Here is a 19,728-nt window from a genome sequence, read left to right as displayed (position 1 = left end):
GCGAGAAACAGAGGGCGAGAAACAGAGGGTCTGAAACAGAGGGTCTGAAAGTGAGGGGCTGAAACAGAGGGCGAGAAACAGAGGGCGAGGAACAGAGGGCGAGGAACAGAGGGACTGAAACAGAGGGGCTGAAACAGAGGGCGCGAAACAGAGGGTCTGAAACAGACGGTCTGACACAGAGGATCTGAAACGGAGGGTCTGAAACAGTGGGTCTGAAGCAGCGGGCGAGAAACAGAGGGTCTGAAATAGTGGGTCTGAAACAGAGGGTCTGAAACAGAGGGCGAGAGACAGAGGGCGAGAAACAGAGGGTCTGAAACAGAGGGGCTGAAACAGAGGGCGAGGAACAGAGGGTCTGAAACAGAGGGTCTGAAACAGAGGGTCTGATACAGAGGGCGAGAAACAGAGGGTCTGAAATAGAGGGGCTGAAACAGAGGGGCTGAAACAGAGGGGCTGAAACAGAGGGTCTAAAACAGAGGGCGAGAAACAGAGGGGCTGAAACACAGGTGCTGAAACAGAGGGTCTGAAACAGAGGGTCTGAAACAGAGGGGCTGAAACAGAGGGTCTGAAACAGAGGGGCTGAAACAGAGGGTCTGAAACAGAGGGCGAGAAACAGAGGGGCTGAAACAGAGGGTCTGAAACAGAGGGCGAGAAAGAGAGGGTCTGAAACAGAGGGCGAGAAACAGAGGGTCTGAAACAGAGGGCATGAAACAGAGGGTCTGAAACAGAGGGCGAGAAACAGAGGGCCTGAAACAGACGGTTTGAAACAGAGGGTCTGAAACAGAGGGTGAGAAACAGAGGGCGAGAAACAGAGGGGCTGAAACAGAGGGTGCGAAACAGAGGGCACGAAACAGAGGGCGCGAAACAGAGGGCGCGAAACAGACGGCGAGAAACAGAGGGCGAGAAACAGAGGGCGCGAAACAGAGGGTCTGAAACAGAGGGTCTGAAACAGAGGGCGAGAAACAGAGGGTCTGAAACAGAGGGTCTGAAACAGAGGGGCTGAAACAGAGGGCGAGAAACAAAGGGCGAGGAACAGAGTGTCTGAAACAGAGGGGCTGAAAGAGAGGGCGCGAAACACAGGGTCTGAAACAGAGGGTCTGACACAGAGGGTCTGAAACAGAGGGTCTGAAACAGTGGGTCTGAAGCAGAGGGCAAGAAACGGAGGGTCTGAAACAGCGGGTCTGAAAAAGAGGGCGAGAAACAGAGGGCGAGGAACAGATGGTCTGAAACAGAGGGGCTGAAACAGAGGGCGCGAAACAGAGGGCGCGAAACAGAGGGTCTGACACAGAGGGTCTGACACAGAGGGTCTGAAACAGAGGGTCTGAAACAGAGGGTCTGAAGCAGAGGGAGAGAAACCGAGGGTTTGAAACAGAGGGTCTGAAACAGAGGGTCTGAAACAGAGGGTCTGAAACAGAGGGCGAGAAACAGAGGGTCTGAAACAGACGGGCTGAAACAGAGGGGCTGAAACAGAGGGGCTGAAACAGAGGGCGAGAAACAGAGGGTCTGAAACAGAGGGCGAGAAACAGTGGGTGAGAAACAGAGGGGCTGAAACAGAGGGGCTGAAACAGAGGGGCTGAAACAGAGGGCGAGAAACAGAGGGCCTGAAACAGAGGGCGAGAATCAGAGGGCGAGAAACAGAGGGCGAGAAACAGAGGGCGCGAAACAGATGGTCTGAAGCAGAGGGTCTGAAACAGAGGGTCTGAAACAGAGGGTCTGAAACAGAGGGCGAGAAACAGAGGGCGAGAAACACAAGTCTGAAACAGAGGGGCTGAAAAAGAGGGCGAAAAACAGAGGGTCTGAAACAGAGGGCGAGAAACAGAGGGCGAGAAACAGAGGGGCTGAAACAGAGGGGCTGAAACAGAGGGGCTGAAACAGAGTGCGAGAAACAGAGGGCGAGAAACAGAGGGCGAGAAACAGAGGGCGAGAAACAGAGGGCGCGAAACAGAGGGTCTGAAACAGAGGGTCTGAAACAGAGGGTCTGAAACATATGGTGAGAAACAGAGGGCCTGAAACAGAGGGTCTGAAACAGAGGGTCTGAAACAGAGGGTCTGAAACAGAGGGCGAGAAACAGAGGGTCTGAAAGAGAGGGTCTGAAACAGAGGGTCTGAAACAGAGGGTCTGAAACAGAGGGCGAGAAACAGAGGGCGAGGAACAGAGGGTCTGAAACAGAGGGTCTGAAACAGAGGGTGAGAAACAGAGGGCGAGGAACAGAGGGTGTGACACAGAGGGTCTGAAACAGAGGGTCTGAAGCAGAGGGCGAGAAACAGAGGGTCTGAAACAGAGGGTCTGAAACAGAGAGTCTGAAAGAGAGGGTCTGAAGCAGAGGGCGAGAAACAGAGGGGCTGAAACAGAGGGTCTGAAACAGAGGGTCTGAAACAGAGGGTCTGAAACAGAAGGTCTGAAACAGAGGGTCTGATACAGAGGGCGAGAAACAGAGGGTCTGAAATAGAGGGGCAGAAACAGAGGGCGCGAAACAGAGCGGCTGAAACAGCGGGGCTGAAACAGACGTGCTGAAACAGAGGGCGAGAAACAGAGGGGCTGAAACAGAGGGGCTGAAACAGAGGGTCTGAAGCAGAGGGCGAGAAACAGAGGGTCTGAAACAGACGGTCTGAAAGAGAGGGTCTGAAACAGAGGGTCTGAAACAGAGGCTCTGACGCAGAGGGCGAGAATCAGAGGGTCTTAAACAGAGGGTCTGAGATAGCGGGTCTGAAACAGAGGGCGAGAAACACAGAGTCTGAAACAGAGGGGCTGAAACAGAGGGCGAAAAACAGAGGGTCTGAAACAGAGGGTCTGAAACAGAGGGTCTGAAACAGAGTGGCTGAAACAGAGGGTCTGAACCAGAGGGCGAGAAACAGAGGGGCTGAAACAGAGGGTCTGAAACAGAGGGTCTGAAACAGAGGGGCTGAAACACAGGGCGAGAAACAGAGGGTCTGAAACAGAGGGTCGGAAACAGAGGGTCTGAAACAGAGGGCGAGAAACAGAAGGCGAGCAACAGAGGGCGAGAAACAGAGAGCGAGAAACAGAGGGTCTGAAACAGAGGGGCTGATACAGAGGGTGAGAAACAGAGGGTCTGACAGAGAGGGTCTGAAACAGAGGCGCTGAAACAGAGGGCGAGAAACAGAGGGCGAGAAACAGAGGGTCTGAAACAGAGGGCGAGAAACAGAGGGCGAGAAACAGAGGGCGAGAAACAGAGGGTCTGAAACAGAGGGTCTGAAAGTGAGGGGCTGAAACAGAGGGCGAGAAACAGAGGGCGAGGAACAGAGGGACTGAAACAGAGGGGCTGAAACAGAGGGCGCGAAACAGAGGGTCTGAAACAGATGGTCTGACACAGAGGGTCTGAAACAGAGGGTCTGAAACAGTGGGTCTGAAGCAACGGGCGAGAAACAGAGGGTCTGAAATAGTGGGTCTGAAACAGAGGGTCTGAAACAGAGGGCGAGAGACAGAGGGCGAGAAACAGAGGGTCTGAAACAGAGGGGCTGAAACAGAGGGCGAGAAACAGAGGGTCTGAAACAGAGGGTCTGAAACAGAAGGTCTGAAACAGAGGGTCTGATACAGAGGGCGAGAAACAGAGGGTCTGAAATAGAGGGGCAGAAACAGAGGGCGCGAAACAGAGCGGCTGAAACAGCGGGGCTGAAACAGACGTGCTGAAACAGAGGGCGAGAAACAGAGGGGCTGAAACAGAGGGGCTGAAACAGAGGGTCTGAAGCAGAGGGCGAGAAACAGAGGGTCTGAAACAGACGGTCTGAAAGAGAGGGTCTGAAACAGAGGGTCTGAAACAGAGGCTCTGACGCAGAGGGCGAGAATCAGAGGGTCTTAAACAGAGGGTCTGAGATAGCGGGTCTGAAACAGAGGGCGAGAAACACAGAGTCTGAAACAGAGGGGCTGAAACAGAGGGCGAAAAACAGAGGGTCTGAAACAGAGGGTCTGAAACAGAGGGCGAGAAACAGAGGGCGAGAAACACAAGTCTGAAACAGAGGGGCTGAAAAAGAGGGCGAAAAACAGAGGGTCTGAAACAGAGGGCGAGAAACAGAGGGCGAGAAACAGAGGGGCTGAAACAGAGGGTCTGAAACAGAGGGGCTGAAACAGAGTGCGAGAAACAGAGGGCGAGAAACAGAGGGCGAGAAACAGAGGGCGAGAAACAGAGGGCGCGAAACTGAGGGTCTGAAACAGAGGGTCTGAAACAGAGGGTCTGAAACATATGGCGAGAAACAGAGGGCCTGAAACAGAGGGTCTGAAACAGAGGGTCTGAAACAGAGGGTCTGAAACAGAGGGCGAGAAACAGAGGGTCTGAAACAGAGGGTCTGAAACAGAGGGTCTGAAACAGAGGGTCTGAAACAGAGGGCGAGAAACAGAGGGCGAGGAACAGAGGGTCTGAAACAGAGGGTCTGAAACAGAGGGTGAGAAACAGAGGGCGAGGAACAGAGGGTCTGACACAGAGGGTCTGAAACAGAGGGTCTGAAGAAGAGGGCGAGAAACAGAGGGTCTGAAACAGAGGGTCTGAAACAGAGAGTCTGAAAGAGAGGGTCTGAAGCAGAGGGCGAGAAACAGAGGGGCTGAAACAGAGGGTCTGAAACAGAGGGTCTGAAACAGAGGAGCTGAAACAGATGGTCTGAAACAGAGTGGCTGAAACAGAGGGTCTGAACCAGAGGGCGAGAAACAGAGGGGCTGAAACAGAGGGCGAGAAACAGAGGGTCTGAAACAGAGGGTCTGAAACAGAGGGCGAGAAACAGAGGGCGAGAAACACAAGTCTGAAACAGAGGGGCTGAAAAAGAGGGCGAAAAACAGAGGGTCTGAAACAGAGGGCGAGAAACAGAGGGCGAGAAACAGAGGGGCTGAAACAGAGGGGCTGAAACAGAGGGGCTGAAACAGAGTGCGAGAAACAGAGGGCGAGAAACAGAGGGCGAGAAACAGAGGGCGAGAAACAGAGGGCGCGAAACAGAGGGTCTGAAACAGAGGGTCTGAAACAGAGGGTCTGAAACATATGGCGAGAAACAGAGGGCCTGAAACAGAGGGTCTGAAACAGAGGGTCTGAAACAGAGGGTCTGAAACAGAGGGCGAGAAACAGAGGGTCTGAAAGAGAGGGTCTGAAACAGAGGGTCTGAAACAGAGGGTCTGAAACAGAGGGCGAGAAACAGAGGGCGAGGAACAGAGGGTCTGAAACAGAGGAGCTGAAACAGAGGGTCTGAAACAGAGTGGCTGAAACAGAGGGTCTGAACCAGAGGGCGAGAAACAGAGGGGCTGAAACAGAGGGTCTGAAACAGAGGGTCTGAAACAGAGGGGCTGAAACACAGGGCGAGAAACAGAGGGTCTGAAACAGAGGGTCGGAAACAGAGGGTCTGAAACAGAGGGCGAGAAACAGAAGGCGAGCAACAGAGGGCGAGAAACAGAGAGCGAGAAACAGAGGGTCTGAAACAGAGGGGCTGATACAGAGGGTGAGAAACAGAGGGTCTGACAGAGAGGGTCTGAAACAGAGGGGCTGAAACAGAGGGCGAGAAACAGAGGGCGAGAAACAGAGGGTCTGAAACAGAGGGCGAGAAACAGAGGGCGAGAAACAGAGGGCGAGAAACAGAGGGTCTGAAACAGAGGGTCTGAAAGTGAGGGGCTGAAACAGAGGGCGAGAAACAGAGGGCGAGGAACAGAGGGACTGAAACAGAGGGGCTGAAACAGAGGGCGCGAAACAGAGGGTCTGAAACAGATGGTCTGACACAGAGGGTCTGAAACAGAGGGTCTGAAACAGTGGGTCTGAAGCAACGGGCGAGAAACAGAGGGTCTGAAATAGTGGGTCTGAAACAGAGGGTCTGAAACAGAGGGCGAGAGACAGAGGGCGAGAAACAGAGGGTCTGAAACAGAGGGGCTGAAACAGAGGGCGAGAAACAGAGGGTCTGAAACAGAGGGTCTGAAACAGAAGGTCTGAAACAGAGGGTCTGATACAGAGGGCGAGAAACAGAGGGTCTGAAATAGAGGGGCAGAAACAGAGGGCGCGAAACAGAGCGGCTGAAACAGCGGGGCTGAAACAGACGTGCTGAAACAGAGGGCGAGAAACAGAGGGGCTGAAACAGAGGGGCTGAAACAGAGGGTCTGAAGCAGAGGGCGAGAAACAGAGGGTCTGAAACAGACGGTCTGAAAGAGAGGGTCTGAAACAGAGGGTCTGAAACAGAGGCTCTGACGCAGAGGGCGAGAATCAGAGGGTCTTAAACAGAGGGTCTGAGATAGCGGGTCTGAAACAGAGGGCGAGAAACACAGAGTCTGAAACAGAGGGGCTGAAACAGAGGGCGAAAAACAGAGGGTCTGAAACAGAGGGTCTGAAACAGAGGGCGAGAAACAGAGGGCGAGAAACACAAGTCTGAAACAGAGGGGCTGAAAAAGAGGGCGAAAAACAGAGGGTCTGAAACAGAGGGCGAGAAACAGAGGGCGAGAAACAGAGGGGCTGAAACAGAGGGTCTGAAACAGAGGGGCTGAAACAGAGTGCGAGAAACAGAGGGCGAGAAACAGAGGGCGAGAAACAGAGGGCGAGAAACAGAGGGCGCGAAACTGAGGGTCTGAAACAGAGGGTCTGAAACAGAGGGTCTGAAACATATGGCGAGAAACAGAGGGCCTGAAACAGAGGGTCTGAAACAGAGGGTCTGAAACAGAGGGTCTGAAACAGAGGGCGAGAAACAGAGGGTCTGAAAGAGAGGGTCTGAAACAGAGGGTCTGAAACAGAGGGTCTGAAACAGAGGGCGAGAAACAGAGGGCGAGGAACAGAGGGTCTGAAACAGAGGGTCTGAAACAGAGGGTGAGAAACAGAGGGCGAGGAACAGAGGGTCTGACACAGAGGGTCTGAAACAGAGGGTCTGAAGAAGAGGGCGAGAAACAGAGGGTCTGAAACAGAGGGTCTGAAACAGAGAGTCTGAAAGAGAGGGTCTGAAGCAGAGGGCGAGAAACAGAGGGGCTGAAACAGAGGGTCTGAAACAGAGGGTCTGAAACAGAGGAGCGGAAACAGATGGTCTGAAACAGAGTGGCTGAAACAGAGGGTCTGAACCAGAGGGCGAGAAACAGAGGGGCTGAAACAGAGGGCGAGAAACAGAGGGTCTGAAACAGAGGGTCTGAAACAGAGGGCGAGAAACAGAGGGCGAGAAACACAAGTCTGAAACAGAGGGGCTGAAAAAGAGGGCGAAAAACAGAGGGTCTGAAACAGAGGGCGAGAAACAGAGGGCGAGAAACAGAGGGGCTGAAACAGAGGGGCTGAAACAGAGGGGCTGAAACAGAGTGCGAGAAACAGAGGGCGAGAAACAGAGGGCGAGAAACAGAGGGCGAGAAACAGAGGGCGCGAAACAGAGGGTCTGAAACAGAGGGTCTGAAACAGAGGGTCTGAAACATATGGCGAGAAACAGAGGGCCTGAAACAGAGGGTCTGAAACAGAGGGTCTGAAACAGAGGGTCTGAAACAGAGGGCGAGAAACAGAGGGTCTGAAAGAGAGGGTCTGAAACAGAGGGTCTGAAACAGAGGGTCTGAAACAGAGGGCGAGAAACAGAGGGCGAGGAACAGAGGGTCTGAAACAGAGGGTCTGAAACAGAGGGTGAGAAACAGAGGGCGAGGAACAGAGGGTCTGACACAGAGGGTCTGAAACAGAGGGTCTGAAGAAGAGGGCGAGAAACAGAGGGTCTGAAACAGAGGGTCTGAAACAGAGAGTCTGAAAGAGAGGGTCTGAAGCAGAGGGCGAGAAACAGAGGGGCTGAAACAGAGGGTCTGAAACAGAGGGTCTGAAACAGAGGAGCTGAAACAGATGGTCTGAAACAGAGTGGCTGAAACAGAGGGTCTGAACCAGAGGGCGAGAAACAGAGGGGCTGAAACAGAGGGCGAGAAACAGAGGGTCTGAAACAGAGGGTCTGAAACAGAGGGCGAGAAACAGAGGGCGAGAAACACAAGTCTGAAACAGAGGGGCTGAAAAAGAGGGCGAAAAACAGAGGGTCTGAACCAGAGGGCGAGAAACAGAGGGGCTGAAACAGAGGGCGAGAAACAGAGGGTCTGAAACAGAGGGTCTGAAACAGAGGGCGAGAAACAGAGGGCGAGAAACACAAGTCTGAAACAGAGGGGCTGAAAAAGAGGGCGAAAAACAGAGGGTCTGAAACAGAGGGCGAGAAACAGAGGGCGAGAAACAGAGGGGCTGAAACAGAGGGGCTGAAACAGAGGGGCTGAAACAGAGTGCGAGAAACAGAGGGCGAGAAACAGAGGGCGAGAAACAGAGGGCGAGAAACAGAGGGCGCGAAACAGAGGGTCTGAAACAGAGGGTCTGAAACAGAGGGTCTGAAACATATGGCGAGAAACAGAGGGCCTGAAACAGAGGGTCTGAAACAGAGGGTCTGAAACAGAGGGTCTGAAACAGAGGGCGAGAAACAGAGGGTCTGAAAGAGAGGGTCTGAAACAGAGGGTCTGAAACAGAGGGTCTGAAACAGAGGGCGAGAAACAGAGGGCGAGGAACAGAGGGTCTGAAACAGAGGGTCTGAAACAGAGGGTGAGAAACAGAGGGCGAGGAACAGAGGGTCTGACACAGAGGGTCTGAAACAGAGGGTCTGAAGCAGAGGGCGAGAAACAGAGGGTCTGAAACAGAGGGTCTGAAACAGAGAGTCTGAAAGAGAGGGTCTGAAGCAGAGGGCGAGAAACAGAGGGGCTGAAACAGAGGGTCTGAAACAGAGGGTCTGAAACAGAGGAGCTGAAACAGAGGGTCTGAAACAGAGTGGCTGAAACAGAGGGTCTGAACCAGAGGGCGAGAAACAGAGGGGCTGAAACAGAGGGTCTGAAACAGAGGGTCTGAAACAGAGGGTCTGAAACAGAGGGGCTGAAACACAGGGCGAGAAACAGAGGGTCTGAAACAGAGGGTCGGAAACAGAGGGTCTGAAACAGAGGGCGAGAAACAGAAGGCGAGCAACAGAGGGCGAGAAACAGAGAGCGAGAAACAGAGGGTCTGAAACAGAGGGGCTGATACAGAGGGTGAGAAACAGAGGGTCTGACAGAGAGGGTCTGAAACAGAGGGGCTGAAACAGAGGGCGAGAAACAGAGGGCGAGAAACAGAGGGTCTGAAACAGACGGTCTGAAAGAGAGGGTCTGAAACAGAGGGTCTGAAACAGAGGCTCTGACGCAGAGGGCGAGAATCAGAGGGTCTTAAACAGAGGGTCTGAGATAGCGGGTCTGAAACAGAGGGCGAGAAACACAGAGTCTGAAACAGAGGGGCTGAAACAGAGGGCGAAAAACAGAGGGTCTGAAACAGAGGGTCTGAAACAGAGGGCGAGAAACAGAGGGCGAGAAACACAAGTCTGAAACAGAGGGGCTGAAAAAGAGGGCGAAAAACAGAGGGTCTGAAACAGAGGGCGAGAAACAGAGGGCGAGAAACAGAGGGGCTGAAACAGAGGGTCTGAAACAGAGGGGCTGAAACAGAGTGCGAGAAACAGAGGGCGAGAAACAGAGGGCGAGAAACAGAGGGCGAGAAACAGAGGGCGCGAAACTGAGGGTCTGAAACAGAGGGTCTGAAACAGAGGGTCTGAAACATATGGCGAGAAACAGAGGGCCTGAAACAGAGGGTCTGAAACAGAGGGTCTGAAACAGAGGGTCTGAAACAGAGGGCGAGAAACAGAGGGTCTGAAAGAGAGGGTCTGAAACAGAGGGTCTGAAACAGAGGGTCTGAAACAGAGGGCGAGAAACAGAGGGCGAGGAACAGAGGGTCTGAAACAGAGGGTCTGAAACAGAGGGTGAGAAACAGAGGGCGAGGAACAGAGGGTCTGACACAGAGGGTCTGAAACAGAGGGTCTGAAGAAGAGGGCGAGAAACAGAGGGTCTGAAACAGAGGGTCTGAAACAGAGAGTCTGAAAGAGAGGGTCTGAAGCAGAGGGCGAGAAACAGAGGGGCTGAAACAGAGGGTCTGAAACAGAGGGTCTGAAACAGAGGAGCGGAAACAGATGGTCTGAAACAGAGTGGCTGAAACAGAGGGTCTGAACCAGAGGGCGAGAAACAGAGGGGCTGAAACAGAGGGCGAGAAACAGAGGGTCTGAAACAGAGGGTCTGAAACAGAGGGCGAGAAACAGAGGGCGAGAAACACAAGTCTGAAACAGAGGGGCTGAAAAAGAGGGCGAAAAACAGAGGGTCTGAAACAGAGGGCGAGAAACAGAGGGCGAGAAACAGAGGGGCTGAAACAGAGGGGCTGAAACAGAGGGGCTGAAACAGAGTGCGAGAAACAGAGGGCGAGAAACAGAGGGCGAGAAACAGAGGGCGAGAAACAGAGGGCGCGAAACAGAGGGTCTGAAACAGAGGGTCTGAAACAGAGGGTCTGAAACATATGGCGAGAAACAGAGGGCCTGAAACAGAGGGTCTGAAACAGAGGGTCTGAAACAGAGGGTCTGAAACAGAGGGCGAGAAACAGAGGGTCTGAAAGAGAGGGTCTGAAACAGAGGGTCTGAAACAGAGGGTCTGAAACAGAGGGCGAGAAACAGAGGGCGAGGAACAGAGGGTCTGAAACAGAGGGTCTGAAACAGAGGGTGAGAAACAGAGGGCGAGGAACAGAGGGTCTGACACAGAGGGTCTGAAACAGAGGGTCTGAAGAAGAGGGCGAGAAACAGAGGGTCTGAAACAGAGGGTCTGAAACAGAGAGTCTGAAAGAGAGGGTCTGAAGCAGAGGGCGAGAAACAGAGGGGCTGAAACAGAGGGTCTGAAACAGAGGGTCTGAAACAGAGGAGCTGAAACAGATGGTCTGAAACAGAGTGGCTGAAACAGAGGGTCTGAACCAGAGGGCGAGAAACAGAGGGGCTGAAACAGAGGGCGAGAAACAGAGGGTCTGAAACAGAGGGTCTGAAACAGAGGGCGAGAAACAGAGGGCGAGAAACACAAGTCTGAAACAGAGGGGCTGAAAAAGAGGGCGAAAAACAGAGGGTCTGAACCAGAGGGCGAGAAACAGAGGGGCTGAAACAGAGGGCGAGAAACAGAGGGTCTGAAACAGAGGGTCTGAAACAGAGGGCGAGAAACAGAGGGCGAGAAACACAAGTCTGAAACAGAGGGGCTGAAAAAGAGGGCGAAAAACAGAGGGTCTGAAACAGAGGGCGAGAAACAGAGGGCGAGAAACAGAGGGGCTGAAACAGAGGGGCTGAAACAGAGGGGCTGAAACAGAGTGCGAGAAACAGAGGGCGAGAAACAGAGGGCGAGAAACAGAGGGCGAGAAACAGAGGGCGCGAAACAGAGGGTCTGAAACAGAGGGTCTGAAACAGAGGGTCTGAAACATATGGCGAGAAACAGAGGGCCTGAAACAGAGGGTCTGAAACAGAGGGTCTGAAACAGAGGGTCTGAAACAGAGGGCGAGAAACAGAGGGTCTGAAAGAGAGGGTCTGAAACAGAGGGTCTGAAACAGAGGGTCTGAAACAGAGGGCGAGAAACAGAGGGCGAGGAACAGAGGGTCTGAAACAGAGGGTCTGAAACAGAGGGTGAGAAACAGAGGGCGAGGAACAGAGGGTCTGACACAGAGGGTCTGAAACAGAGGGTCTGAAGCAGAGGGCGAGAAACAGAGGGTCTGAAACAGAGGGTCTGAAACAGAGAGTCTGAAAGAGAGGGTCTGAAGCAGAGGGCGAGAAACAGAGGGGCTGAAACAGAGGGTCTGAAACAGAGGGTCTGAAACAGAGGAGCTGAAACAGAGGGTCTGAAACAGAGTGGCTGAAACAGAGGGTCTGAACCAGAGGGCGAGAAACAGAGGGGCTGAAACAGAGGGTCTGAAACAGAGGGTCTGAAACAGAGGGTCTGAAACAGAGGGGCTGAAACACAGGGCGAGAAACAGAGGGTCTGAAACAGAGGGTCGGAAACAGAGGGTCTGAAACAGAGGGCGAGAAACAGAAGGCGAGCAACAGAGGGCGAGAAACAGAGAGCGAGAAACAGAGGGTCTGAAACAGAGTGGCTGATACAGAGGGTGAGAAACAGAGGGTCTGACAGAGAGGGTCTGAAACAGAGGGGCTGAAACAGAGGGCGAGAAACAGAGGGCGAGAAACAGAGGGTCTGAAACAGACGGTCTGAAAGAGAGGGTCTGAAACAGAGGGTCTGAAACAGAGGCTCTGACGCAGAGGGCGAGAATCAGAGGGTCTTAAACAGAGGGTCTGAGATAGCGGGTCTGAAACAGAGGGCGAGAAACACAGAGTCTGAAACAGAGGGGCTGAAACAGAGGGCGAAAAACAGAGGGTCTGAAACAGAGGGTCTGAAACAGAGGGCGAGAAACAGAGGGCGAGAAACACAAGTCTGAAACAGAGGGGCTGAAAAAGAGGGCGAAAAACAGAGGGTCTGAAACAGAGGGCGAGAAACAGAGGGCGAGAAACAGAGGGGCTGAAACAGAGGGTCTGAAACAGAGGGGCTGAAACAGAGTGCGAGAAACAGAGGGCGAGAAACAGAGGGCGAGAAACAGAGGGCGAGAAACAGAGGGCGCGAAACTGAGGGTCTGAAACAGAGGGTCTGAAACAGAGGGTCTGAAACATATGGCGAGAAACAGAGGGCCTGAAACAGAGGGTCTGAAACAGAGGGTCTGAAACAGAGGGTCTGAAACAGAGGGCGAGAAACAGAGGGTCTGAAAGAGAGGGTCTGAAACAGAGGGTCTGAAACAGAGGGTCTGAAACAGAGGGCGAGAAACAGAGGGCGAGGAACAGAGGGTCTGAAACAGAGGGTCTGAAACAGAGGGTGAGAAACAGAGGGCGAGGAACAGAGGGTCTGACACAGAGGGTCTGAAACAGAGGGTCTGAAGAAGAGGGCGAGAAACAGAGGGTCTGAAACAGAGGGTCTGAAACAGAGAGTCTGAAAGAGAGGGTCTGAAGCAGAGGGTGAGAAACAGAGGGGCTGAAACAGAGGGTCTGAAACAGAGGGTCTGAAACAGAGGAGCTGAAACAGATGGTCTGAAACAGAGTGGCTGAAACAGAGGGTCTGAACCAGAGGGCGAGAAACAGAGGGGCTGAAACAGAGGGCGAGAAACAGAGGGTCTGAAACAGAGGGTCTGAAACAGAGGGCGAGAAACAGAGGGCGAGAAACACAAGTCTGAAACAGAGGGGCTGAAAAAGAGGGCGAAAAACAGAGGGTCTGAAACAGAGGGCGAGAAACAGAGGGCGAGAAACAGAGGGGCTGAAACAGAGGGGCTGAAACAGAGGGGCTGAAACAGAGTGCGAGAAACAGAGGGCGAGAAACAGAGGGCGAGAAACAGAGGGCGAGAAACAGAGGGCGCGAAACAGAGGGTCTGAAACAGAGGGTCTGAAACAGAGGGTCTGAAACATATGGCGAGAAACAGAGGGCCTGAAACAGAGGGTCTGAAACAGAGGGTCTGAAACAGAGGGTCTGAAACAGAGGGCGAGAAACAGAGGGTCTGAAAGAGAGGGTCTGAAACAGAGGGTCTGAAACAGAGGGTCTGAAACAGAGGGCGAGAAACAGAGGGCGAGGAACAGAGGGTCTGAAACAGAGGGTCTGAAACAGAGGGTGAGAAACAGAGGGCGAGGAACAGAGGGTCTGACACAGAGGGTCTGAAACAGAGGGTCTGAAGCAGAGGGCGAGAAACAGAGGGTCTGAAACAGAGGGTCTGAAACAGAGAGTCTGAAAGAGAGGGTCTGAAGCAGAGGGCGAGAAACAGAGGGGCTGAAACAGAGGGTCTGAAACAGAGGGTCTGAAACAGAGGAGCTGAAACAGAGGGTCTGAAACAGAGTGGCTGAAACAGAGGGTCTGAACCAGAGGGCGAGAAACAGAGGGGCTGAAACAGAGGGTCTGAAACAGAGGGTCTGAAACAGAGGGTCTGAAACAGAGGGGCTGAAACACAGGGCGAGAAACAGAGGGTCTGAAACAGAGGGTCGGAAACAGAGGGTCTGAAACAGATGGCGAGAAACAGAAGGCGAGCAACAGAGGGCGAGAAACAGAGAGCGAGAAACAGAGGGTCTGAAACAGAGGGGCTGATACAGAGGGTGAGAAACAGAGGGTCTGACAGAGAGGGTCTGAAACAGAGGGGCTGAAACAGAGGGCGAGAAACAGAGGGCGAGAAACAGAGGGTCTGAAACAGAGGGCGAGAAACAGAGGGCGAGAAACAGAGGGCGAGAAACAGAGGGTCTGAAACAGAGGGTCTGAAAGTGAGGGGCTGAAACAGAGGGCGAGAAACAGAGGGCGAGGAACAGAGGGACTGAAACAGAGGGGCTGAAACAGAGGGCGCGAAACAGAGGGTCTGAAACAGATGGTCTGACACAGAGGGTCTGAAACAGAGGGTCTGAAACAGTGGGTCTGAAGCAACGGGCGAGAAACAGAGGGTCTGAAATAGTGGGTCTGAAACAGAGGGTCTGAAACAGAGGGCGAGAGACAGAGGGCAAGAAACAGAGGGTCTGAAACAGAGGGGCTGAAACAGAGGGCGAGAAACAGAGGGTCTGAAACAGAGGGTCTGAAACAGAAGGTCTGAAACAGAGGGTCTGATACAGAGGGCGAGAAACAGAGGGTCTGAAATAGAGGGGCAGAAACAGAGGGCGCGAAACAGAGCGGCTGAAACAGCGGGGCTGAAACAGACGTGCTGAAACAGAGGGCGAGAAACAGAGGGGCTGAAACAGAGGGGCTGAAACAGAGGGTCTGAAGCAGAGGGCGAGAAACAGAGGGTCTGAAACAGACGGTCTGAAAGAGAGGGTCTGAAACAGAGGGTCTGAAACAGAGGCTCTGACGCAGAGGGCGAGAATCAGAGGGTCTTAAACAGAGGGTCTGAGATAGCGGGTCTGAAACAGAGGGCGAGAAACACAGAGTCTGAAACAGAGGGGCTGAAACAGAGGGCGAAAAACAGAGGGTCTGAAACAGAGGGTCTGAAACAGAGGGCGAGAAACAGAGGGCGAGAAACACAAGTCTGAAACAGAGGGGCTGAAAAAGAGGGCGAAAAACAGAGGGTCTGAAACAGAGGGCGAGAAACAGAGGGCGAGAAACAGAGGGGCTGAAACAGAGGGTCTGAAACAGAGGGGCTGAAACAGAGTGCGAGAAACAGAGGGCGAGAAACAGAGGGCGAGAAACAGAGGGCGCGAAACTGAGGGTCTGAAACAGAGGGTCTGAAACAGAGGGTCTGAAACAGAGGGTCTGAAACATATGGCGAGAAACAGAGGGCCTGAAACAGAGGGTCTGAAACAGAGGGTCTGAAACAGAGGGTCTGAAACAGAGGGCGAGAAACAGAGGGTCTGAAAGAGAGGGTCTGAAACAGAGGGTCTGAAACAGAGGGTCTGAAACAGAGGGCGAGAAACAGAGGGCGAGGAACAGAGGGTCTGAAACAGAGGGTCTGAAACAGAGGGTGAGAAACAGAGGGCGAGGAACAGAGGGTCTGACACAGAGGGTCTGAAACAGAGGGTCTGAAGCAGAGGGCGAGAAACAGAGTGTCTGAAACAGAGGGTCTGAAACAGAGAGTCTGAAAGAGAGGGTCTGAAGCAGAGGGCGAGAAACAGAGGGGCTGAAACAGAGGGTCTGAAACAGAGGGTCTGAAACAGAGGAGCTGAAACAGATGGTCTGAAACAGAGTGGCTGAAACAGAGGGTCTGAACCAGAGGGCGAGAAACAGAGGGGCTGAAACAGAGGGTCTGAAACAGAGGGTCTGAAACAGAGGGTCTGAAACAGAGGGGCTGAAACACAGGGCGAGAAACAGAGGGTCTGAAACAGAGGGTCGGAAACAGAGGGTCTGAAACAGAGGGCGAGAAACAGAAGGCGAGCAACAGAGGGCGAGAAACAGAGAGCGAGAAACAGAGGGTCTGAAACAGAGGGGCTGATACAGAGGGTGAGAAACAGAGGGTCTGACAGAGAGGGTCTGAAACAGAGGGGCTGAAACAGAGGGCGAGAAACAGAGGGCGAGAAACAGAGGGTCTGAAACAGAGGGCGAGAAACAGAGGGCGAGAAACAGAGGGCGAGAAACAGAGGGTCTGAAACAGAGGGTCTGAAAGTGAGGGGCTGAAACAGAGGGCGAGAAACAGAGGGCGAGGAACAGAGGGACTGAAACAGAGGGGCTGAAACAGAGGGCGCGAAACAGAGGGTCTGAAACAGATGGTCTGACACAGAGGGTCTGAAACAGAGGGTCTGAAACAGTGGGTCTGAAGCAACGGGCGAGAAACAGAGGGTCTGAAATAGTGGGTCTGAAACAGAGGGTCTGAAACAGAGGGCGAGAGACAGAGGGCGAGAAACAGAGGGTCTGAAACAGAGGGGCTGAAACAGAGGGCGAGAAACAGAGGGTCTGAAACAGAGGGTCTGAAACAGAAGGTCTGAAACAGAGGGTCTGATACAGAGGGCGAGAAACAGAGGGTCTGAAATAGAGGGGCAGAAACAGAGGGCGCGAAACAGAGCGGCTGAAACAGCGGGGCTGAAACAGACGTGCTGAAACAGAGGGCGAGAAACAGAGGGGCTGAAACAGAGGGGCTGAAACAGAGGGTCTGAAGCAGAGGGTCTGAAACAGATGGTCTGACACAGAGGGTCTGAAACAGAGGGTCTGAAACAGTGGGTCTGAAGCAACGGGCGAGAAACAGAGGGTCTGAAATAGTGGGTCTGAAACAGAGGGTCTGAAACAGAGGGCGAGAGACAGAGGGCGAGAAACAGAGGGTCTGAAACAGAGGGGCTGAAACAGAGGGCGAGAAACAGAGGGTCTGAAACAGAGGGTCTGAAACAGAAGGTCTGAAACAGAGGGTCTGATACAGAGGGCGAGAAACAGAGGGTCTGAAATAGAGGGGCAGAAACAGAGGGCGCGAAACAGAGCGGCTGAAACAGCGGGGCTGAAACAGACGTGCTGAAACAGAGGGCGAGAAACAGAGGGGCTGAAACAGAGGGGCTGAAACAGAGGGTCTGAAGCAGAGGGCGAGAAACAGAGGGTCTGAAACAGACGGTCTGAAAGAGAGGGTCTGAAACAGAGGGTCTGAAACAGAGGCTCTGACGCAGAGGGCGAGAATCAGAGGGTCTTAAACAGAGGGTCTGAGATAGCGGGTCTGAAACAGAGGGCGAGAAACACAGAGTCTGAAACAGAGGGGCTGAAACAGAGGGCGAAAAACAGAGGGTCTGAAACAGAGGTCGAGAAACCGAGGGCGTGAAACAGAGGGTCTGAAACAGAGGGTCTGAAACAGAGGGGCTGAAACAGAGGGCGAGAAACAGAGGGTCTGAAACAGAGGTCTGAAACAGAGGGCACGAAACAGAGGGCGCGAAACAAAGGGCGAGAAACAGAGGGCACGAAACAGAGGGCGAGTAACAGAGGGCGAGAAACAGAGTGCGAGGAACAGAGGGTCTGAAACTGAGGGGCTGAAACAGAGGGCGCGAAACAGAGGGTCTGAAACAGAGGGTCTGACACAGAGGGTCTGAAACAGAGTGTCTGAAACAGAGGGTCTGAAACAGAGGGTCTGAAACAGAGGGTCTGAAACAGAGGGTCTGAAACAGAGGGCGAGAAACAGAGGGTCTGAAACAGAGGGTCTGAACCAGAGGGCGAGAAACAGAGGGCGAGAAACACAGGCTCTGAAACAGAGGGGCTGAAACAGAGGGCGAGAAACAGAGGGTCTGAAACAGAGGGAGAGAAACGGAGGGTGAGAAACAGAGGGGCTGAAACAGAGGGGCTGAAACAGAGGGCGAGAAACAGAGGGTGAGAAACAGAGGGTCTGAAACAGAGGGCGAGAAACAGAGGGCGAGAAACAGAGGGTCTGAAACAGAGGGTCTGAAACAGAGGGTCTGAAGCAGAGGGCGAGAAACAGAGGGTCTGAAACAGAGGGTCTGAAACAGAGGGTCTGAAACAGAGGGTCTGAATCAGAGCGCGAGAAACAGAGGGCGAGAAACAGAGCGTCTGAAACAGAGGGTCTGAAACAGAGGGCGCGAAACAGAGAGCGAGAAACAGAGGGTCTGAAACAGAAGGGCTGAAACAGATGGCGAGAAAGAGAGGGTCTGAAACAGAGGGCGAGAAACAGAGGGCGAGAAACAGAGGGTCTGAAACAGAGGGCGAGAAACATAGGGCGAGAAACAGAGGGCGAGAAACAGAGGGCGAGAAACAGAGGGTCTGAAAGAGAGGGGCTGAAACAGAGAGCGAGAAACAGTGCGAGGAACAGAGGGCGAGGAACAGAGGGTCTGAAACACAGGGGCTGAAACAGAGGGCGCGAAACAGAGGGACTGAAACAGAGGGGCTGACACAGAGTGTCTGAAACAGAGGGTCTGAAACAGAGGGTCTGAAACAGAGGGCGAGAAACAGAGGGTCAGAAACAGAGGGTCTGAAACAGAGGGTCTGAAACAGAGGGTCTGAAACAAAGGGCGAGAAACAGAGGGTCTGAAACAGAGGGTCTGAAACAGAGGGGCTGAAACAGAGGGCGAGAAACAGAGGGTCTGAAACACAGGGGCTGAAACAGAGGGTCTGAAACAGAGGGCGAGAAACAGAGGGTCTGAAACAGAGGGGCTGAAACAGAGGGCGCGAAACAGAGGGTCTGAAACAGAGGGTCTGAAACAGAGGGTCTGACACAGAGAGTCTGAAACAGAGGGTCTGAAACAGAGGGTCTGAAGCAGAGGGCGAGAAACAGAGGGTCTGAAACAGAGGGTCTGAAACAGAGGGTGAGAAACAGAGGGTCAGAAACAGAGGGTCTGAAACAGAGGGCGAGAAACAGAGGGTCTGAAACAGAGGGTCTGAAACAGAGGGGCTGAAACAGAGGGCGATAAACAGAGGGCAAGAAACAGCGGGTCTGAAACAGAGGGGCTGAAACAGAGGGCGAGAAACAGAGGGCAATGAACAGAGGGGCTGAAACAGAGGGGCTGAAACAGAGGGGCTGAAACAGAGTGCGAGAAACAGAGGGGCTGAAACAGAGGGGCTGAAACAGAGGGCGCGAAACAGAGGGCGCAAAACAGAGGGGCTGAAACAGAGGGGCTGAAACAGATGGGCTGAAACAGAGGGTCTGAAACAGAGGGCGAGAAACAGAGGGGCTGAAACAGAGGGTCTGAAACAGAGGGCGAGAAACAGAGGGTCTGAAACAGAGGGCGAGAAACAGAGGGTCTGAAACATAGGGTGTGAAACAGAGGGTCTGAAACAGAGGGCGAGAAACAGAGGGCCTGAAACAGAGGGTCTGAAACAGAGGGTCTGAAACAGAGGGTGAGAAACAGTGGGCGAGAAACAGAGGGGCTGAAACAGAGGGCGCGAAACAGAGGGCGCGAAACAGAGGGCGCGAAACAGAGGGCGAGAAACAGAGGGCGAGAAACAGAGGGCGCGAAACAGAGGGTCTGAAACAGAGATTCTGAAACAGAGGGCGAGAAACAGAGGGTCTGAAACAGAGGGTCTGAAACAGAGGGGCTGAAACAGAGGGCGAGAAACAAAGGGCGAGGAACAGAGGGTCTGAAACAGAGGGGCTGAAACAGAGGGTGCGAAACACAGGGTCTGAAACAGAGGGTATGACACAGAGGGTCTGAAACAGAGGGTCTGACACAGAGGGTCTGAAGCAGAGGGCGAGAAACGGAGGGTCTGAAACAGAGGGTCTGAAACAGAGGGCGAGAAACAGAGGGCGAGGAACAGAGTGTCTGAAACAGAGGGGCTGAAACAGAGGGTGCGAAACAGAGGGCGCGAAACAGAGGGTCTGAAACAGAGGGTCTGACACAGAGGGTCTGAAACAGAGGGTCTGAAACAGAGGGTCTGAAGCAGAGGGAGAGAAACCGAGGGTTTGAAACAGAGGGTCTGAAACAGAGGCTCTGACGCAGAGGGCGAGAATCAGAGGGTCTTAAACAGAGGGTCTGAGATAGCGGGTCTGAAACAGAGGGCGAG

The sequence above is a fragment of the Chiloscyllium punctatum genome, chromosome 37 (assembly GCF_047496795.1).
Source record: "Chiloscyllium punctatum isolate Juve2018m chromosome 37, sChiPun1.3, whole genome shotgun sequence".
NCBI classification, from domain to species: Eukaryota; Metazoa; Chordata; class Chondrichthyes; order Orectolobiformes; family Hemiscylliidae; genus Chiloscyllium; species Chiloscyllium punctatum.
Note: the sequence above shows the minus strand (reverse complement) of the source record.